The following is a 22,856-nucleotide window of genomic DNA, read 5'->3' on the forward strand; positions in this document are numbered from 1 at the left end:
AATGATCTGATTCTCTGACAATAAAAAAGAATGTCTAGACATTTTGTTGTACATTAGATTTATTTGCCAGACAAGCCTTTATAAGTTCAAACATTAATAGCTGTGGCCCATGTTTTGTACAAAACATATTACTAGAAGAATGTTAAAAAGACAGACTTTAATACGGGATGTAGGTGATATAAACTGCTTGAGTTTTAATTTAGCTTCATGACGTAGTTCAAACCCTTGATTGAATTACAGATTGTATCATGGTTTAAAGTAGCTGTTACTCTATACTTTATTCTATATTTAATTGTTAGCTTGTAGTTTACTGCTGACTGTTCTTTACCAGCAGGCCAAGACTCAGACAGTGCCACCCAACAGTTTGATTGACATTTTAATATATTTGTGTTTTTCTTATGGGAAGGAAAACTAGGAGGCTAGGAGGAGAAGGTTTCAGTAGAGGAATTAAAAGCTTAGGATGGAGAAATCAAAAAATTGCATTGTAAAATGCCTCAGATGGGCTCAGAACAGCCCAAAGAAATTTACAACCAATTAAGGATCTTTTGAAGTATAGTCATTTCTATTGTAATGTAGAAAATGCAGCAGCCAATTTGCACACAGCAATATCCAGTGAACAGAACTGGGCTAGTCAGCTGAACATCTATCGTAGGGAAAACATTTAAACTTTTTACTAAGGATATAGGAAAGCAGTTAACCAGAGTCAGCATGGTTTTGTGAAAGGTTAATTGTACTTGATAAAATTATTAGAGTTCTTTGGGAAAGTAACAAACAACATGAATGAAGAAGAACCTGTGAATGTTCTTGACTTTCCAGAAGGCATTTGACGAGGTGCCAAATTAAATATTATAAAATAAAATGAGAGCTTGTGGTGTAGTAAGTAACGTATTAGTGCGAATAGATGATTGGATGGTTAGTAGAATACAATAGGCATAAATGGGTTATTTTTGGATTGGCATGCTATAATGAGTAGTGCAATGCAGGGATAGATGCTGGGACTTTTAACTATTTACAATTTATATCAATTACTTGAATGAAGGAACTGACTGAATGGTGGCTAAGTATACTGATGACACAAAGTTAAATAGAAAGGAAGAGATGTAGAAGTCTACAACAGGATATAGAATTGGTATGTAATTGGGTGAAAGGTTGTCAGATCGAATATAGTGTGGAAAAATGTGAACTTGTCTACTTTGGTAGGAAGAATAGAAAGGGAGCATATTATAAAAATGGAGGGAGACTACAGAGCTCTGAGGACAGAGGGATCCAAGTATCTTGGTAGATGAATTACAAAATTAGTATGCAGATGTAGCAAGGGATTAGGGAGGCAAAAGGGATACTTCTTCTTTTCCTTTATTGCAAGGGAATGGAATATGAACATTCTTTAAAAATAAATGATTACTACAGTTGTACAAGGCATAGGCATATAATTTTGGTTGCTTTTCTAAGAAAGGGTATAAAAACAATCTGGAGGAGGTTTATTTGTCTGATTCCTCAGATGAGGAGGCTATCTTACGAAGAAAGGTGAGGCATATTGGGTCTTATTCATTGCAGTTTTGAACAATGAAGGATGATCTTATTGAAACATGTAAGATTCTGATGGCATTTAACAGGGTTGAAGCTGAAAGGATGTCATTAAACACCCTCACCCCTCGTAGAAGAGATTAAAACTAGGCGACATAGCTTAAAAATAAAAATTTTCCCATTCAAGGTGGAATTGAGGAGAATTTTACTTTCTGTCAGACAATCATGAGCCTTTATAATTCACTTTTCCAGAAAACAGTGGAGGGGGAGTTATTGAATATATTTAAAGCAAAAATAGATTTTGAACTAAAGAGGGAGTCAAAGGGTATTAACGGTTATGCAGGAAAGTGGAGTTGAGGCTACGTTCAGATCAGCTGTGATCTTATTAAATGGTAGACTAGGCTCAAGGGCTGACTCCTGTGCTAAATTATATGTTCATGTCTGATAATGACTGGATAAGCAGTGGTTGATGTATAAATATTGGTTAGTGCATCAAAGAGACTTCCAGCACTACACTCTTTGTGCTCAAAATGCTGCAGAATCATTTTCATCCATCTGCAAGGGCAGAAAGCACTTATCTGTAAGGTGGCACATCCAACAGTGCAGCATTTTCCCACTAGGCACTGAGTCATATAAAGGGAACCATTACGGTAGATGAACGATAGCTTGTTCGAAAGTTGGTCTTTAAAAGTGCCTTAAGGAAGGAAAGAGAATGGAAAGTAGAAGAAGTTTAGTGAAGGAATTCCAGAGCTTAGTAACTTGGCAGTTGCTAAGGGCATAAATGGTGGAGCTATAAAAAGTAACTAATGATGCACAAGATCCCAGAAGTGGAAGAGCACAAACCTCAAAGACATGTGAGGGTAGAACAAGTTCTAGAGATAGGGAGGGGGCAAGGACAGATTAGACTTTGAAAACAAAACTAAGGACTTTAAAATTGAGGCTGTTAGATGGGAACCAATGTAGGTCAGCAAACACACAGATGATGGGCGAATGAGAGTTGGTCTGAATTTATACATGGGCATCTCAGGTTTATGGAAGGTAGAATGTAGGAGGTCTGTCCAAAACACTAGAACTGATATGCTTGCAGGTGACAAAGGCACAGATAAAAGTTTTAGCAGCAGCTGAGCCAGATGCAAAACTAAAGTTGGATAATGTTATGGAGTTAGAAATAGGTGGTCTTAGTGCTGGCGTGAATATATGATCAGAAGGTCATCTTCCGATGCTGTGAATAGTTTAGTTTAGTCTCAGACAGACAGTCAGCAGGGAGAAAGATTGAGCCAGTGGCTATGGGCCAAACTTCAGAGCAGATACCAGAAACAATGGGTTCAGTTTTCCCAATATTTAATTGGAGGAAATGTCTGCTAGTCCGGCGTGGGATGTCAGGTAAGCAGTCAGATAACCGAGAGAGAATGCAGGATTCAAGAGAGATGCTTCTGAGGTAGAGCTGGGTATCATCAGTATACATGTGAAAATGAACCCAGTGCTTTCAGGAGATGTTAATAAGTGGTAGTAGTCAGGTGCAAAAGAGGAAATGACCAAGGTTAGATCCTTAGGGTACTCCAGAGGTAATGATGTAGGAGCAGGAAGAGATGCCATGGCTTGGACATGGTAGATAAAAGTGAAACTAGGTGGAGGGTGGTCTCATGACTGATGACTATGAGAAAGGATTGGAGGAGGATGGTGTGCCATTTGTTTCAGAGTCTGGAGAAAGGTTGTGAAGAGCTCATAGGCTGCAATCTGTGACTTAGGTAAGTGTTGTTTCGGTAAAGTGGCAGGGGTGGAAACCTAATTGGAATAATTCAAAATACAATTCCAGGAAAGATATGTGTGGATTTTGGAGATGGTGATACATTCAAGAGCTTCCTAGAGAAAAGGAAATGTTGGAGATCAGGAGGTCAGAACATAAAAATGAGAACAAGAGTAGATCGTTTGGCCAATTAGGCCTACTCTGACATTCAATGATCATGCTGGTGTACCACTTTTCCACCTGCTTTCCTCTCAATTAAAAAATGCCAATCCAGCCTTGAATGTACTCATAATGATGCATTTACATCCCTTTGGGTTCACAAACACTTTGATTCCAAAGATTCACAACAATTTGAGTGAAGAAATGTCTTCTTATTTTAATCCTAATTTGTTGTCTTCTTACCTGGAGACTGTGCCCACATGTTCTGGATAAGGCTGGGGAAACAACCTCTCAGTATCTACTGGATGAAGCCTCTAATTTTCTTTAATATTTCAATGAGATCACCTCTCATTTTTAAACTCTAAAGAATACAGGTGCAATTCTCGTAGCCTTTCACCACATGACAGTCCTCCCCACCCAGGCCTAATTTAGTGAACTACTTCCAGTGATGTATATCCTTCCTTAGATATGGAAATAAAACTGCCCACAGTAAAATGAGAAAGGTCTCATCAAAGGCCTGATAAACTTCTTATTTTTAAACTGCATGCCCTTTGTAATAGAGGGTAAGATGCCACCTACCTTCCTAATTGCTTTTTGTTTCACATGATAACTTTGTGTTCCTTACAGTTGTAACCCAACACCCAAATCTTTCTGAACATTAATATTTCTAATTTGTGCGTCTTTTAAAAACTATTCTGCCTTTCCACTTTCGTTACCGAAGCCCATAATCTCACAAAAACAGAAGTTGCTGGAAAAGCTCAGCAGGTCTGGCAGCATCTGTGAAGATCAGAACTGAGGAAGGGTCATTGGACCTGAAACATTAACTCTGATTTCTCTTCACAGATGCTGCCATACTTGCTGAGCTTTTCCAGCAACTTCTGTTTCCGTTTCTGACTTACAGCATCTGCAATTGTCTCGGTTTTCATAATCTCACAACTCTCTACATTGTACTCCACCTTTTGCCTTGTTACATAATTACTTACCCTGTCTATATCTCTCTGTAATTTCTGCATGTCCTCCTCACATTAGCGCCCTTACCAAACAAAAATCTATCAACTTTAGTTTTGTCATTTTCAAATAACCACCAGCCTCAACAGCCTTTTTGAAAAGGGAGTTTGAGAATTCCACTCATGTGAAGATGTGCTTCTGGAACAGTCCAGCTCCAGTTTCTTGTTCTGGACTCACCACAAGGAATAGTGCCTTTCCATTCACATTGCCTGAGTGTTACTTTACCAAAGGGCAAGGTGAGGATGCAAATCCAACAACTGCCTCACTCAGTACAGGGATGGTGTAATGTTGGCATTAATCTACACCACACCCAAACCAATTGAGCTAACCAACTATTTCTTTGTGATGATGGAAATTTCACCACAGTGCTTCAGATTTATCATCCTTTTTCGTCTGCCAAGGATTTCCCCCTGGACTAGACCCTCAACCACTTTCAACTCATCTCTTACATTTCTGCTCTCAATCTTTCATACCATCCTGGATCATGACAGGGTTTGCCTTGTCATTACTTTCGAACCTACCTACCTCCACATACAAAGGATCACCCACTGCCCTTTCCTTTATCTCTAGCACAGTGCTACAAATCAAACACAGCATACACTTTCTTCCCCTACCAGCATTCTGAAGGGACCATTCCCTCTGCAACACACTGGTCGACTCTCAATCACCCCAGATGCCTTATCCACTTCCCAGGCACTTTCTGACACACTCAGAAGAAGTTTAACATTTGTGTCGCATTGTGGTCTGGTTTATCAGCCACAAGCATTTTGTGATTCGATAGAGTGGCACCATCAATCCTCCTTTCTACTCAGAGTTGTAGAGTCATAGAGCTGTACAGTATGGAAACAAACGCTTCAGTCCAACTTGTCCATGCTGACCAGATTTCCTAAAAAAATCTAATCCCATTTGTCAGCATTTGGCCCATACCCCTCTTAAAACCTTCCTCTTCATATACCCATCCAGATGCCTTTTAAATGTTGTAACTGTACCAGCCTCCGCCACTGCCTCCAGCAGATCATTCCATACATGCAACACCCTCAACATGAAAAAGTTGCACTTTAGTCCCTTTAAAATCATTCCCCTCTCACCTTAAACCTATGCCTTCTAGTTTTGGACTCCCTACCCTAGCCCCAGGATATTCCATCTCTTCCTACAGCTCAAACACTCCAACCCTGACAACATGCTTGTAAATCTTTTCTGAACCCTTTCAAGTTTCACAACATCCTTCCTATAGCAAAGAGACCAGAATTGCTTGCAATATTCCAAAAGTGGCCTAACCAATGTCCTATATAGCCTCAACATGACCTCCCAACTCCTATACTCAATGCACTTACCAATAAAGACAAGCATACAAAACACATTCACTATCCTGTCTTCCTGTGACTCTACTTTCAAGGAACTACGAACCTGCACTCCAGGGTCTCTTTGTTCAGCAACACTCCCCAGGACCTTACCATTTAGTGTATAAGTCCTGCCCTGATTTGTCTTTCCAAAATGCAGCACCTCATATTTATCTAAATTAAACTCCATCTGTCCTCATCCCATTGGCCCATCTGATCAAGGTCCAGTTGTACTCTGAGGTAATCTTCTTGCATCCACTACATCATCAATTTTGGTGTCATCTGCAAACTTCCGAACCATACTGATCCTTGTAGTGCACCTCTGGTCATTGGCCTCCGATCTCAAAAGCAACTCTCCACCATCACCCTCGTTCTCCTATCTTCGAGCCAGTTCTGTATTCAAATGGCTAGTTTTTCTTTAAATAAACATTGAACGTGTTAAATAGCTACTCATGGACACTAAGTCAAACTGTTAATGGAAACTTACAGAAATGTGTCAAAATTATATCAAAATGCCTTTTCCTGAGTTGATGGTACAGCTCAATTCTCTTTTCTATGTTGGGACGAAATGCCTGTCTAATTATCTGTGAGACGGGGTAGACCACTGCAGGGGCTTATTGCATGATAGGTAGGTATACATTACATTAACTAATTGGGCAGAATTACTTAAAACTATCAGGAGCTGGAGATGCACATCTGTTGCCATTGAGACCTCACGCAAGATTGCCCAATCTCCACCCAATGACTATGTGATGTCATCAGATTTGGTGAAGCTTAATGCAACTTCATATTATCTCTTTCAAAACTATTATCATATATAAAATCCCTGTTACCTCCTGTCTCCTCATCTTCCAAGGCTATAAACAATCTTTCCAAGTAAAGCAATGAATTGTTTATACTTTATTCAATTTAGTCCCCTGTGTTCACGGCTCACACTGCAGTCTCTTCTACACTTGGGAGACAAAACGTGAGTTGAGTGACTAATTTGCAGGACATCTCTGCTCTGTTCGTAAGACTCAGCATTGAGTTCAACAATTTCTGATCATGAACTCTTAACACCACAGTTTGACTGTATGCAATCTGAATTGTGTTTTTCATGCTTTTGCTTTTGGAAGGAGTCGTTCACTTAATCTGTCACTTATATTCACTCTGGATCAACGCTTTGTTTCTTAACTCCAACCACTACCTTTGCCTTTTGTTCTATGACATCTTTATCATTTAATCTCTTCCACTCTCTATTCTACAACTTCCCATTTTTCTTCCCCTTTTCCCATTTCAACAGTATAAAACCCACCATATTTCTGCCCTCCTTCACTTCTGAAGAGCCAATGTTTGATTTAACTTGAAACATCCACAGATGCTGCCAGATCTGCTGATCTCTAGCATTTTCTAGTTTCATTTCTTTGAACTAACCAACCTCTTCTCTCACTGCCCTTTCAAATCCTTTTATCATCTTATGCATCTGAAGTAGATCACCCATTTAATCTCCTGTACTCAAGGGAATAGAAACCTCATTTATACAGCCTGTCTTTATTTAACCCTTGAAGCTCAAGATCCATTATAATTCATCTGAGAAACTTGATACCGTTCAGTTATTTCTAGTAAATGTTACACTTTGGGCTATGGTCTCCTACTTTCAAAATGCTCTTGCCTCAACCAGTCAGTGGATTTGACCAGTTGTGAGTCAAAGTTGGAGAAAATGAATGGAAATGAGATATTATTGACCTTCCGACTGCTTGGGACTCATTACTCACTTCAAAGCTCACAAGCACCATGTCTGATCACTCCAAACCCATTCCCTCTTTCTGCTGGACTAACAAATGCTATAAGTAGGGGATAGGTAGAACTGAGTTCCTCCATACGGACTGTGTTGCCGTAGAAATGACTCTTTTCTAATTAGTTCATTAGACGTATATATCAATAGTGGGGCTAGCATTTATTGCTCATTCTTAATTGCCCTGAAAAAGGTGGCGGTGAGCTGTTTTGTTATGTCACTACAGTTCATTTAGTGTAGGCACAGTCATAATGTTTTTGGGGAGGGAATTCAAGAATTATGACATAGTGACGCTGAAGGTGCAGCGACATACTTCCAAGTCAGGGTGGCATTTGACGCGGAGAGAAATGTACAAGATTTGCAGGCTCCCATGCATACTAGAGCTAAAAAAGTTACATTTTGAGGACAGATTGCATGGACTGGACCAGTATTCGTTAAGTATGCAGCATTATGGGGGGAATTGTTCAAGGTGTTCAGGATGATTAAGGGATTAGAAAGTGTTGATAGAGTGTTTCTATTTCCTCTGGGGCAAAGTCTAGAACAAAGGGACATAATTTAAAAATTAGAGCTAGGCTGTTCAAGAATGATAACTAGAAGCATCTCTTCATACAAAGTCCAAAAACCTGAAATCTAAAACACCCCCAAAATGTTGTTGAGGCTGAGGGCAGTTGAAAATTTCAAAACTGAGAATGATGTAATTTTGTTAGGCAAGAGCTTTCCTGCTTATGGAACCAAGGAGGATAGACGGAGTTGAGATCAACCTTGATCTAATTAAATGGAGGCATAGGCTTAGACCATAAGACCATAAGACCAGAGAAATAGGAAATGGAGTAGGTCTTCCAGCCTCTCAAGCTGTTCCACCATTCAATAGGATCATGGCTTATCCAACACTCCACATATCCACTGTCCTGGCTTTTCCCCACAACCTTTGATTCCCCTACTGATCAAGAATCTGTCTATCTCAGCCTTAAATATACACAAAGACTCTGGTATCACAGCTCTCTGTGGCAAGTGTCTTCTCAAACGCTTTGAGAGAAGAAAGTCCTCTTCATCTCAGTCTTAAATTGACACCCCTTTATTCTGAGACAATGCATTTTAGTCCTAGATTCTTCCATGAGAGGAAACATCCTCTTAGCATTTACCCTGTCAAGCCCCTTAAGAATCCCATATGTTGCAATGAGATCACCTCTCATTCTTCTAAATTCCAATGAATAGAATCCCAACCTGATTAACCTTTGGTCATAAGGCGGTCTCTCCACATTAGGGATCATCCTAAGGAACCTTCTCTGAATGCTTCCAATAAATGATATCTTTTCTTAAATAAGAAGACCAAAACTACTTACAGTAGTCCAGTATGGTCTCATCAGCACCTTGTACAGTTGCAGTAAGACCTCCCTATTCTTATACTCTAAACCCTTTGAAATTGGGAGCAACATTCCATTCGCCTTCTTGATTACCAGCTGCACCTGTTTCATGCACAAGTTCCCCCGAGTTCCCTTTGTGTTGCAGCTTTCTGTAGCATTTTTCCATTTAAATAATACTCTATTCTTTTGTTCTCCCCTCGAAAATGAACAACTTCATGTTTTCCCACATTATACTCAATTTGCCAGTTTTTTGCCCACTGACTTAACCTATCAATATCTCTCTGTAAACCGTGTGTATACCTCTCACAACCTGCCTTTCCCCCTATTTTTGTGTTGTCTGCAAATTTGATTACAGTACATTTGCTTCCTTCTTACAAGTTATATCTTGTTAATAGTTGTGGTACCAGTACTGATCCCTGTGGAACCCATTTGTCACAGGTCACCAACCTGAAAAGGAACCCCTTAACCCCACTGGCTGTTTCCTGCTCATGAGCCAATTCTCTACCCATGTCAGTATACTACCTCTAGCACCATCAGCTCTTATCTTATAACATAACCTTTTGTGGTTTGAAAGTCAGAATGATCTCTTTCAGTTCCAATGTTCCTAAATCCAGGTTTACAGTTATCTCCTTCTCTTTGTTCTCCATTCTGCCACCAACAAAACTTACATTTTAAACTTCTGAAATTTCTAACAATTTGTGTATCAGAACCTTTAGTCTATTGTTTCTGAGATGTTGCCACAAACAACTGTTTTGTTTGTAAACGGCTTTGCCTGCTCCACTCCTGACAGACTACCTATCACCACCTGAATAATTTCAAATAGATATTTTGTTAAAAATTTGGAAAATGTCTTGAAGGGAACAACAAAAAAGGCTTTGTGAATGACAAAAATAGAAACTCACCATTCTGCTCTCCTTCAAAGAACTCCACAGTGGAATCTGGGTACTTGCTTCTCATCAAATTGGATTTGATGAGGTGAATGTGGAAAAGCCACAGGGAAATGTGACCAAGACTAATCGAAATATTTTTATATGAGTTCTGGAATGGACAAGAAGTCTGCCACAAAAAAACCCAGGTCACACATTAGAAGATGGAAGCTTCAGCACTGAGTTGATCTGATGCCCATTTGCTAAATTTATAGATTGTCTACTCCATGGCGATGCATCCCCTCAAAGTCTATTTTAGCCCCAGGCTATGTTTCAAAGTTCATTTTATGCCCAGCAGTGTGCTTCACCTTGATACCATTGGCCATTCACATCCAATAATGGCCTCCAGCTGACTCCACATCTCCACCTATGTTGTATCAAGGTTCAAATTTTCCCTAACGTGCTTCTCTCTGGTTATATATTACATAATCTCCATGGATTTGCCCTCTATTGCAGTCTCTCCTAATACCTGTTCCTATATACTCTCCTCCTCACTGGCCTTCATTAGTTTCCCATTCTCCTATCTTTCTGCTAAAATGTTAAACCAAGGTTGCACTTACCCCTTGAGATAGATGTTAAAGGCCCTATTGCCATTACTCCGATGAGGAACATTGGTATCCTGGCCAATGTTTATCCTTCATCTGACACTTAAAAGCAGATTATCTGATCATTATCATATTGTAAGTGGGAGTTTGCTGTGCACAAATTGGGTGCTGCGTTTTTTACAGCGGTAATGCTTCAGACATCGTTCATTGAGCATGAAATGTTTTGAGGCTATATAAACGTAAGTCATTATTCTTCCTGCCTGTAAGCCTATGAGAAACAAATGTCAGTTTTGAGTATACCTTGTTTGTGAATTGATTATGCAGATCAGAATGGCCAGGTTTTGCAAATGTAGAGAATGATAAACGCTGTAGATAACATAATACCAGTGCATGAGACCAACATACCACGTTGACCTTCATTGAATTTAACGGTAAAGCCTAAAGAACATAATCCAGATTACTGCACTGGTGACTCACTTCAAAATGACTTAAAAAGGCAGCATCTTTAAGCCTGTTATAAGCCTCTTAGTTATCCAACTAACCTCTAGATATTATCTGAGCTGGCATAATTTGAAGTTGCTCTGTCAGCAGTTATCATCATAATCACTGTTGACACCTCTACTTAATTTGTTAGGTATGACTACTTTCAAGCATAGTACCCCTTTCTACCCAGGAATAGAGATAACATCTCTCCAGCTGACTTCCATTTAGATAGATTCCTTCATCTGAAACAAAATGATGCAGGAATGCAAAAACAGGAAGAGGTCATTCAGTCCCTACAGCCTGTTCCACCATTCAGGTAGTTCCTGGTCGATCTGTACTTTGGAGTTTTACCGTGCAGTTTAAAATATCCATCCTCTCATTTCTCAGCTATGATCAGTGGAGGAAAAGATGGAAGCTTGTGGGTTCAGAGATGTACCTATAAAATCCAAGCGGACACTCAGAATGCAGGTGCAGAGGGACTGTTGTCAGCTACTACTGCTGCTGCTCATAGCTACTCCTGCCAGGAGACCTGCTGCCATGTTGTCACAGAACCACAGAATTGTTGTGGTGTCAAAGGAGGCCATTGAACCCATTGTGTCTGTGCCAGCTGTCCAAATGATCATCATGATTTAGTGCCTTACACTTTGTTTCTATTCAAATAATCATCTAATGCCCTCTTGAGTGCCTTGATTAAACCGGCCTTGAACCTGCTAATTGGCGAACCTGCCAATTGAAAGCAGTGATCTGCACCCTTTTGTTTTTGATTTTTTTACAAGTGGAAATAGTTTCACCCTATCTACCATGTCCGGACACATTATTCACCTATCTTCACACATCCACTGTAGGCTTGTCTGTAATCACTCTGATATTCATCCAACTGTGCTTAGATTGCCCCTCTTTCTGCTGCCCTTCGCTTTGCCCGCTAGAAGAGATCTCCTTCTACTTTCAGCTCTGATTAAATCATAGAATCATAGAACCCCTCTCGTGTAGAAGCAGGCCATTCAGTCCATCGAGTCCACATTGACCCTCCAAAGAGCATCCTACCTAGACCCACTACCCTGTAACCCTGCAATTCCCATTGCTAATCCACCTAACCTACACATCCCTGGACACTGTGGGCAATTTAGCCTGGTCAATCCACCTAACTTGCACATCTTTGGACTGTGGGAAGAAACCGGAACACCCGGAGGAATCCAGCAAAAGTCATAGGCAGAATGTACAAAATCCACACAGACAGTCACCTGAAACTGGGATCAAACCCGTGTGCCTGACAATGTAAGGCAGCAGTGCTAACCACTGAGCCATCGTGCTGCCTGGAAATGGCAGAAGTACAGACAATTTCCTTTCTGGATGTCACTTATTAAAACTCTTTTTGCTCTGAAAGTTTCGAGTGCCTCATGATTTCTCTTATTGTCTGGAAATGGAATTTTTAGTGTATACCTTTGTATCCACACTTAAAAGGCATTTCTCCATATTTTCTTCACAGAGTTTATCTTAGTTTCTGAAGTGGATAAGAAAACAGATAGAGTGCTGTCAGAGGTGGAATAAGTTATTTATCCAAGGCCCCTTCTTTCCTCTCAAATGAGTGTCAAGGATCTTTATGATACTAAGGAAGGAAAGGTTGATACTGTTGATATGTCCTGGTCAATATTTATCCATCAACCAAGTTCACTAAAACAGGTAAGGATCTGGTTATTCATTACAGGACTGTTTCTGCAAACTTGTGCAAAACTACCCGTTGTGTTTCCAACATTAAAACTGTGGCTACACTTACCAAAGCACTATAATGGCTGTAAAATGTTGTGGGATGTCTTGAAGGCATTAAAGAAATGTAGATCCTTCTTTCTGCAGGAGATAGCTAGCCACAATGTAATCATGATGAGCAAAGTCAGCAATTGTCTTTGTTTCATTAAGGGTTCTAATTCTGTACTTGAGCAGCTGTTTTACGTGGAAGTCAGCCTGATTACTTGAATCCTTAAGGTCCAGTGTGGTTGACTTATCAAAGAGCTCCCTCTGCTGCAAACTATGCTCGGAGACAGCTGAAGGACTGTCATGTTTGTGTTCAAATATTGAAGACAGAATTGCGCATACTGCAAGGAGATGGGAAGAGAAAAAAATTGGTGTTAGATTTTAGGTGAAGATCTGTCATCTGAACAAATGAAGGGAGAAATGAGGTGTTGACCTGATGAAGCCACAAAACAACACTGCTTGTGTGCCAAACAGCAACAAGTTATGTTAAAATTGAAAAGTCACCAGTACAAGATCAAGATATTGACTGTGGTAACATTAGAAGTTGCAAAGGCAATAGCCACAAACTTCAAATTCTCCTTCGTTGCTGGCATGGTAGGACTGAGGCCAGAGATGACCTACATATTGTAAATGTTACATCCTTGGTCAAAAAGTCATGTAAGGATAAGTCCAGCAATTAGAAGCTAGTCAGTTTAAGTTGGTGGTCGGAGATCTGACAATCCAGTATTAAAGTAACAGTCACTTGGAAAAATGTAAGTTAATTCAGAAAAGCCAAGATGGATTTTTTCAGGACAAACCGTATTTGAATAATGTGAAGAGTATGTCTTTTTATTTTGTGCTTTTTAAAGACTGTGGACAGAAGTGAGGAAGAGCTATTTTAAAACCAGTGGTTTGAAAGAGTGGCTGTATGTTTTGAATGCAAATAATCTGACACCCATTGCAGGCATTGTATAAACAACTGTTTGAATAAGCAGTAATTGAACTTTGCGTTGCAGATGATTTGCAGCTGAGGAGATAGATGGGTGCAGCTTTTGTTGACAACCAGAAGTTTATTGACTTTTAACTGGTCAGTCAGAGACTCTTTATAAGTGAACCAGTCACCTTGTGTCTCTTGCCAATCAGTGAAAGAAAGATGATTGAAGCAACATGCTGACCAGCAGAAGAGTGGGCAGCAGGGTGGTTCAGTTGTTAGCACTGCTGCCTCACAGTGCCAGGATCCACTTTTGATTCCACCCTCAGGCAACTGTCTGTGCGGAGCTTGGACACTTGTCTGTGTGGGTTTAAGCTGGGTGCTCCAGTTTCCTCCCACAATCCAAAGATGTGCAGGTCAGGTAGAACGTAGAATGTAGAACATTACAGCGCAGTACAGGCCCTTCGGCCCTCGATGTTGCGCCAACCTGTGAAACCCTTGGCCATGTTAAATTGCCCAAAATATCCACGGATGAGGAGGCTAGGTGGAATAGGTATGGAAACTGCAGGGTTACAGGGATAGGATGGGGTGCTGTGTTTGGGTGGGATGCTCTTTGGAGGTTTGGCGTGGACTTGATGGGCTGACTGGCCTGCTTCCACACTGCAGGGAATCTAGAAGAATCATAAGGATCATCTCGACAACAGAACCTGAGAATAAATTTACTGAATGCTCTTTCCCTTCTACCCAATAACCTAATGTCTCTCTCTCTGTGAATTTAGAAGGGAATTAGAGTTATGAGTCAATGGTCTACAACTGCTTACTTGTAGCAAGAGTTTAATTACTTGTAATAAATAGTAATTCTTGTTCAGTACAGAATCCTGGTCAATGCTTTTTATCAGCCTGGGTCTGAAAATCAGGTAAATTGGGGATCTTTCCCTACTTTTTAAACCTTTAATTTTTGTGGTGATTCCAGGAATAGCAGAGCTTGATTTTCAGCATGTTACCTCAGTAAGACATAACAATAATTTTTTCAAGTTTTTTTTAATGAGGTAGCAGAGAGGGTTAATGGACGTACTGTGATGCATGTGTGGACTTCCAGAAAGTTTTTAATAAAGTGCCAACATAATAGCCTCGTCATCAAAGTTTAATCCCATGGACTAAGAGGGAAAGTGGCAACATGAATATGAAATTGGGTGAGCAAAAGAAAACAGGATGAAGTTTTTTTTAGCAGCCTGGAGGAATGTGTATAGCAGGGTTCCTATCGATGGGTTGTTAGGACCATTGTTTATCTTGATTTATGTTAATTTGCTACACTTGTGCATACAGGAAGCAATTTCAAAATTAGCTGTTGACACAAGACAAGGATCATAAACTATGAGAGGATTGCAAGCAACTTCAAGAAAATGTAGACGAGTCAGTGGAATGGGTGAGAGACATTGCAAGTGAAAGTTGTGACGTGATTTATTTAGATAGGAAGAGAAAGAGAAGCAATATTAAACAGATACTTTTCTAAAGGAGATACTAGGGGTGAGGGGGTAGGAAACGTACACAAATCATTGAAGTTGGCAGGACCGTTTGAGAAACAGGTTAATGGAGCACAGGAGATCCTGAGTTTTATGAATACAAGCATGGAGTACAAAAGCAAGAACATCACAGTAGACATTCATTAAACTCCAGTTCAGCTTCAGCTGGAGTATGATAGGCAGTTCTGGGCACAGCACTTTAGGAAAAATATGAAAGCAGAAAATATTGAAGAGAATGCTTCCTCATCACTGGAAACAAAGTTAACATGAATAGATTGGAGGAGCTGTGACTGTTCACTTGGAGAAGAGATGACCGAGATGAGATTTGATAGGGATGTTCAAAATCATGAGGGATCTGGAGAGAGACAGCAAAGAGGAGCCATCCCCATTGATGGATGGGTAAGGAACTAGATGACAGTGACTTTAAAAAAAATGCAATGAATAGTTAGGATCTGCAGTACGCTACTTGAGAGTGTGCGAGGCAGATTCAATTATGACTTTCAAAAAAAAAGGATCCTTAACTGAAGTGAAACAATCTGCAGGGCCGTGGGGAAAGGGATGAATGGCCCCTTTCATTGGATGTTTTTATTCAATGAAAAGATACATTAGTCCATTCAGCCTGTTCCTGGAGTAGGGAATGTATTTTTATCTCTCAATATCTACCTGGGAAGGGCGAAAATACCAGATAAAAATAACAGATAAATACCAGATAGTGAATTAGAAGAGGAATATCTGGAAAAATCCCATTTTGATGATTTAGAACATCCCAGGAGATCTCCAATTCATGTTACCATGGTACTTATCACTTGTATGATGTTCTCTTTGTCCCAGTCAAAAACAAACATTGTTCTTACCTGAAAATCTCAAAGAATCACTGTTTACCACACAAGCTGCCAACCAGTGCAAATCATAGAACAGTCTCTGACATCCAACCTCATTCTTGTCTTTCATAGCCTGGAAAAGTAACCCTTCATCCTTCCTAACCTATTCAGTTGAAATAATCAGCCAACACAAACACAGTCATCAAAGTTCCATCATTATCTGATGACCCTTGACCAAATCAACTCCGAGACACAGAAGTGCAGAGTTCTGATGCTTTGAGCCTGTTTGGCCCATAAAGATAGATTAATGTCGAGAATTAATCTCTGGCTGTGAAATTAACCTCTATTGTGCTTTTATTGCTGGTGCTATGAAGTTCCAGTGCAGAAAATAACATTTACCTGCTGTGTTCGAGGCTCTTTTTGATATGGCACTAACAGACTAATGTTGGAGAGGCGTCAGGCAAACTTCAGTACCAGCTAAAACTCTTGATGTTGGAAGATTTGTGACGTCAAATCAACATGTTCAAGCAGCACTTGGAACCTTCCCTCTCAGTCATTTAAAGGGATGGGTAGCTGAGGTATTTCCATCTCATGACTTGACCCATGACTATCACATGCCTAAGTGGGTGAGTGGCCTTTGACAGCTGACTGCTGCAAACCAGCTCGTGGGTATGGGTTCTGGGTCAGCTTTCAGGTTTTGTGAGATGATGCAGCTTAAAATGGCCCTGGAGGGTCTTAGTGACAGAGGGATTCTTACCCCATTATAGAAATTATATTTCACTAAACTTAAAGAACCGGTTTCCCTTGTCCTGTGTACCAGACCTCTGGCTGCTCTCTGAAACATGGGAAACTTTAACTTTATAACTTCTGACCTAAAACATTAATGTGAAAATTCAATGGCTGCTAAAGCAAGTCAAGCATTAGCCCACATTTCCATTGGGATGCTGAGTTGCCAGGCCTCTGATGACTAATCAACCAGCAAGTCTAAGCTCAGTCCAATGGACAAATTGTCCTTGAAAAATTACAAAAAATCTTCAACTTTCTTTCATAGAATCTCTACAGTGTGGAACCAGGCCATTCGGCCCAACAAGTCCACACTGCCCCTCCTAAGAGCATCTGACCCAGACCCATTCCCCTACCCCTGCATTTTCCCATGTCTAACCCACCTAACCTAAACATCCCTGGGCACTATGGGCAATTTAGCATAGCCAATCCGCCTACCCTGCTCATCTTTGGACTGTGGGAGAAAACTGGAGCACCCAGCGGAAACCCACGCAGACACGGGGAGAATGTGCAAACTCCACACAGACAGTTGCCCAAGGCTGGAATCGAACCCAGATCCCTGGTTCTGTGAGGCAGCAGTGCTAACTACTGAGCCACCATGCCGCCCTAAAACAGAGCAAACCCACACAGGCACAGTGAGAATGTGCAAACTCCACACAGACAGTTGCCTGAGGCTAGAATTGAACCTGAGTCCCTGGCACTATGAAACAGCAGCGCTAACCACGGCACCACCATGCTGCCCTAACCACTGCACCACCATGCTGCCCTGTTGGAAGGGTGTTATTCATGACCTGAAGTTGAAGCCGACTTCCTGCCTCCTTTAGGAAAATCTCTTGCCCCATCACAGCAATGCATTTCATTTTGCAAAACGTCCTTAACTTTTTTTGGCCACTTACCTTAAATTTGCACCCATAGAATGATGACCCTTCTACTGTAAGAAAGGGTTTCTCCTTATTTATCCCATGAAAGCCCTTTGTAATTTGGTGACATATAATAGGAGTGAAAATTACAGCACTGAGGAAGACCAGGTCCTTTGAGTGCTGTAATGATGGAAACAGATCTGTTGATGGATACAGACAAGAGCACCAGCTGGTCCCCTGCCCCCATCCCTTCCCTCACTATTCCCCACCCTTACAAATATCACTGGCATTGGGAATGAGGCAGCAGACCTCAGTACTAGCAGGAGTAGTCCTTTTAGTCTATGATCTGCTCCACCATTCAGCTTGCATGGATGGGTGCAGCTCCAACAACATTCAAGAATGTTGATACCATCCAGGACAAAGTAGCCATTTGACTAGCACCACATCCACAAACATTTACTCCCTCCACCGCCAACACTCAGCAGCAGCAGCGTGTACCAGCTACAAGATGCATTGCAGAAATCACCAAGGCACCTTTGACAACACCTTCCAAACCCATAACCACCTGTATCCAGAAGGACAAAGTCATTATATACACTGGAATACCACCATCTATAAGTTCCCTTTCAAGTCACTGACCATCCTGAGTTGCAAAAACACTGTTTCTTAAATGTCACTGGGTAAAAATCCTGAAATGTTCTCTATGATGGCATTGTGGGTTTACCTACAGCATGTGGACTGCAGAAGTTCAAGAAGGCAGCTCACCACCACCTTCTCAAGGGCAAGAAATGTCTGCCATCTTCACCAACATCCTGTGATTGAACAGAAAATAATTAGACCACAGCTGATCACCTATGGCAATGCCATTTTTCTTCACTTTCCCATGTTCTGTGAATGTCTTTATTTAAAAAATATCAATCCCAGGTAGTTTAATATTCACTATTACTGAGATTAACTTTCAATTCGCAATTTTTATTAATTTGTTTTTAAATTATCAGATGCATTGGAAGGATTTGAACTTTTCCTCAGAGCACTAATCTGGATCTCTGGATTATGATTCTAATGATAGTTTTCATTGTACCACCTCTTTCCTCCAGAGAGTCTCTAAAGAATTGAATAAAAACAGGAATGATGATGTAAAATGGGCAAAGATTTGCTATCATGCTATTGCGTAAATTTGCAAATGCAAAGTTGGATCCTGAGGTGTTATAACCTGTGGTATGACCCATTTTGCAAAACGCAGCTTAACTTTCATTCATTTGTTGTTGAATAAAAACAGAATTTTCACTTTGGAAACAGATAGAAACTCAAATGTCCCAGTTATCCCACCGATTCTTTAATCAGCCATATTTTTCCCCATCACAATGTTATACTGTTTTGCTGAACAGTACTCAGGCTTCTGGAAAATTCTCATGTGGTTCCAGGGCATGTCAGCTGGATTAGTCTCTGCATTTGTTTTAAGAGAGTCAGATGTTTTTGGGAGGGACTAAATTCCTTTCAGGCTGTCACACTGTTACACTGCCTAGTCAAAAAGTCACTGATTAAATGAAACACAGAATATTCTTTTGATTCACAATTGTCCTGCTATCTATAAATATTCAGCAGATGACATATTTTCTTTCAATATTGTGCCCAATTTCTGTGATGTTCAATGGTGAGTTGAATGGAGGAAATGCAAGAGGAAGACCACATCCTCAAAGCGACAGTAAGCCACAAAGTAATTGCTTATATTGATTCAGGCTCCCTGATTGGCTCAATAAATTTACCTTGTGAATACAGATCAGATGGACCCTAAATTTATGTGCCCTGTGGTATTTGCCAAGTTAATGACAGCGCAAGGTACTGCAATTGGCCCTCAGCATCCCTTACTGAATGAGGGGGAAATCACTCAGTATCCTTGTTTCTGATCTCTATCTGGTGACCTACCCTTCCTCTCCTGGAAGGGACTGAATGTGAATGAGGGTGCAGAATGGATTGAGGGCTTGGTGGTGATACTTTGGTAGTTGAACAGTCTATTGGCCCTCATTATTGGTGATGGTCCATTGGGTGAGACCATATTTTCAGGCACAAAAGAAAAGTATGGTCACATCTCTGGCCTTTTCATTGCAATTTCTTCGCTAATTAAAACTTCTATCCTCATTGAATCCTGTTCTGTATAATCTTTGCATGATGCATAATTCTTTGAAGAAGTCAAGCGTAAGTCACATTAAGCTACCTCAATTGCAGGTCCGTAAATACATCTGATGTGTGTGAATGATGAAGAAATAAGGGGGATCTTATGGTTCTTCTTGTAGCATGGGCCTAATTGTCAACACTGACTTACACCTACTTTATCTTTGGCAAATAGGTGGGTGTAACTTAATTTGAAAATGATGTAGATGATACTGGGCTGAATAACAGGAAAGCCTGAACATTTGGAGGGGGAGGACACGTGTTATGTTGTGGTGACGTCGGGGCGCGGTATGTTGGGATGCTGACCTGACTGAGGCCTTTTAAAGTCCAAAAGAATTTGCTAGGGTAGGTGAGGTGAAACTGTTTCCATTTGTGGCAAAATCCAAAATGTTTAAGCTCGTAACTAACAAATCTAAGAGGTGTTACAGACCGATCAGAAATGTTCATGGATGTGGAAGACCGCCAGATATGAAGTAGTTGATGTGAGTACCAAAGGTTCATTTAAGGGGACATTAGGTAAGAAAATGAGGGAGAAAGAAAGGAAAGATGTGTTGATAGAATGAGATTACGCGGGATGTATGAAACACTTGGCCACTATAAACACTAGCATTGACCAGCTGGACCAAATGCCCTCTTTTGGGCTGTACAGTCATTATAATTAGTTTAATGCTTTTCTTTGTTGAAAATGACAATTTAAATCTTGAGGTTTGGATGCGATTCTAGTCCCACTCCTTTGGTGGGAATAGCAAATTACAAGTTTAACCAGTGAAGTGATAATGGTTTCAGATTGTGTCGGGTTCAATGTCAGCAAAAGTCAGCCACATTTGTTTAATCAACAGCAAATAATTGATTTATGACCAAAGCAATTTAAACAAACAAACAAAGATCATTGACAGATGGAAAAGCTTAGACTGTGCAATAACAAAGTTGCTGGAAAAGCTCAGATAACAAGGTGTAGAGCTGGATGAACACAGCAGGCCAAGCAGCATCAGAGGAGCAGGAAAGCTGACGTTTCGGGCCTAGACCCTTCTTCAGAAATGGGGGAGGGGAAGGGGATTCTGAAATAAATAGGGAGAGAGGGAGAGGTGGATAGAAGATGGATAGAGGAGAAGATAGGTGGAGAGGAGACAGACAGGTCAAAGAGGCGGGGATGGAGCCAGTAAAGGTGAGTGTAGGTGGGGAGTTAGGGAGGGGATAGGTCAGTGCAGGGAGGACGAACAGGTCAAGGGGGCGGGATGAGGCTAGTAGGTAGGAGACGGGGGTGTGGCTTGAGGTGGGAGGAGGGGATAGGTGGGAGGAAGGACAGGTTAGGGAGGTGGGGACAAGCTGGGCTGGTTTTGGGATGCGTTAGGGGGAGGGGAGATTTTGAAGCTTCAAACTGGGTTCTGAGGAAGGGTCACTGTCCCGAAACGTTAACTCTGTTTTTTTTCCTTCACAGATGCTGCCAGACCTGCTGAGCTTTTCCAGCAACTTTGTTTTTGTTCCTGATTTACAGCATCCGCAGTTCTTTTGGTTTTTGTTTAGACTGTGCAATGATTGGTTCAAATTGTATTCTAACATCTCAATCTTAAACATGAGGTCAAACTCCACTGAACACAATAAATAGCAAATGAGATTAAATAGGCAGATCCTGTAGACTTCCCAACAATTTCCCCAAATATTAATGACACTGTGGATTATTAAATCTCATCAAATGTCACAAGGAATTGCAGTCCTTCACTTCAACAACGTAGCTTTGAAATTCTCTCAAATTCTTTGAAATTCCATCATAACCTTCTTCGATGACGATTTGTGTTCTTGTGGTCCGTCATCCTTTTCTGTGTTTGTGGTCTCATGGATTCTAGAAAATTGTAGTCATGCATGCAGTCATAAGCATTTCTCCAGCCTTTCATAAACAGTGATTTTCCCCAAGCCAATGCTGCTCCTGGAATTGTCCTGAACTCTAATCTTGCTCAGTTGCGCAAAGTAATTAGTATTGTATGAGCTTTCAAACCCCCGGTGTCTGCTGCCATAGCACATGTCTTCTTCTGAGTCCCCAGTTTCCAGGACTTTACTGGGGTTGTGACCCCAATACATAGCTGCCTACTAACTCCTGAGTTGTAATGGTACAGAGCCATCCAGATGCTCTTGGTTTCTCACTGAGTTTCCAATTACCCTGACTCCATGTATTTCAGTTGTGTTTTGTGCAGGACCAGATTAGCACACCAATGCATGCAGCCTGTTTTTCTCTGTCTTCTAGGACTTTCCAGAGCCTCAACTACACAAATCCATTCAACTGCTCCAGCAATTCCGTGAGCACTCGGAATACACAAAACTTGTGTAGTTCCACAAAACTCATGTAGGTCAGCTAACAGCAGCCCTATTCGACACGGAGTCTTCCCTGTGTCTGCCTCTTTCTCAACTTTAATATGTCCCCACAACTTTTCTTCTTGACCCCTGAGCTGTCCTCAGTGACCTATCAGAAACCTTGCCATCAGTTTTGCCCCTGTCTCTAGGCCGAATTGAATGAAATTAATTCTGGGACAGTCAATGGGAGCAAACCCTTAGATCTCTCTGTACAGCTGAATGATAGTGTTGCCATTTTCACAGAATGCTAGCTTTTCAGCGCAAATTACATACAGTGAAGTAAAGGTTTTATCATAAGTGTCACAATCTTCTGCTTGCCAAGTTCATGTTTCAAGTCACGAGTTTTGAATTTCAGGGCCATCTTGTTGTCGGGTATAATGAGAATTTCCAAGGACAAGAATTGAAGAGGCGGCAAGTTCGATGTCAAGAAGGCTATCTTTTAATAATCTCTCCCAAAGCTAGTTTCAATCTTTACCCCTATGACTCATCAAGGATTGTAGTATCGAAGAAAGAAATCTAAATTGCTTTAAAACTGCCAGCTTTATTGGTAACCATTGGTAACTGGCAGCTTTTCTTCACTTGTTACACTTAGAATTGAACTGTGTGCTGTTCGCAATCTTTATAACTGTTTTGTTGCTTCCCTGAGCTCTGTCCTCATATCCACTCCGCCACCAAAACGATCCATTTCCGTAACAGCCACTTTGCTGCTCTCCACACAACCTTATCCATTGCCTCAGAGATAGTAGGAACTGCAGATGCTGGAGAATCCGAGACAACAAGGTGCAGGGCTGGATGAACACAGCAGGCCAAGCAGCATCATAG

The 22,856-nt window shown here is 40.9% G+C and overlaps 1 protein-coding gene across 1 annotated transcript in view; it reads left to right on the forward strand.

The window, feature by feature from the left end:
• The window catches only part of lgsn (lengsin, lens protein with glutamine synthetase domain), a 53,815-nt gene that overhangs the window by 12,863 nt on the left and 18,096 nt on the right, over nucleotides 1-22,856 (forward strand). The gene's annotated exons all lie outside the window — the stretch shown is intronic.

This window comes from Rhincodon typus, chromosome 5 (assembly GCF_021869965.1).
Source record: "Rhincodon typus isolate 14 chromosome 5, sRhiTyp1.1, whole genome shotgun sequence".
In the NCBI taxonomy this organism is placed as follows: Eukaryota; Metazoa; Chordata; class Chondrichthyes; order Orectolobiformes; family Rhincodontidae; genus Rhincodon; species Rhincodon typus.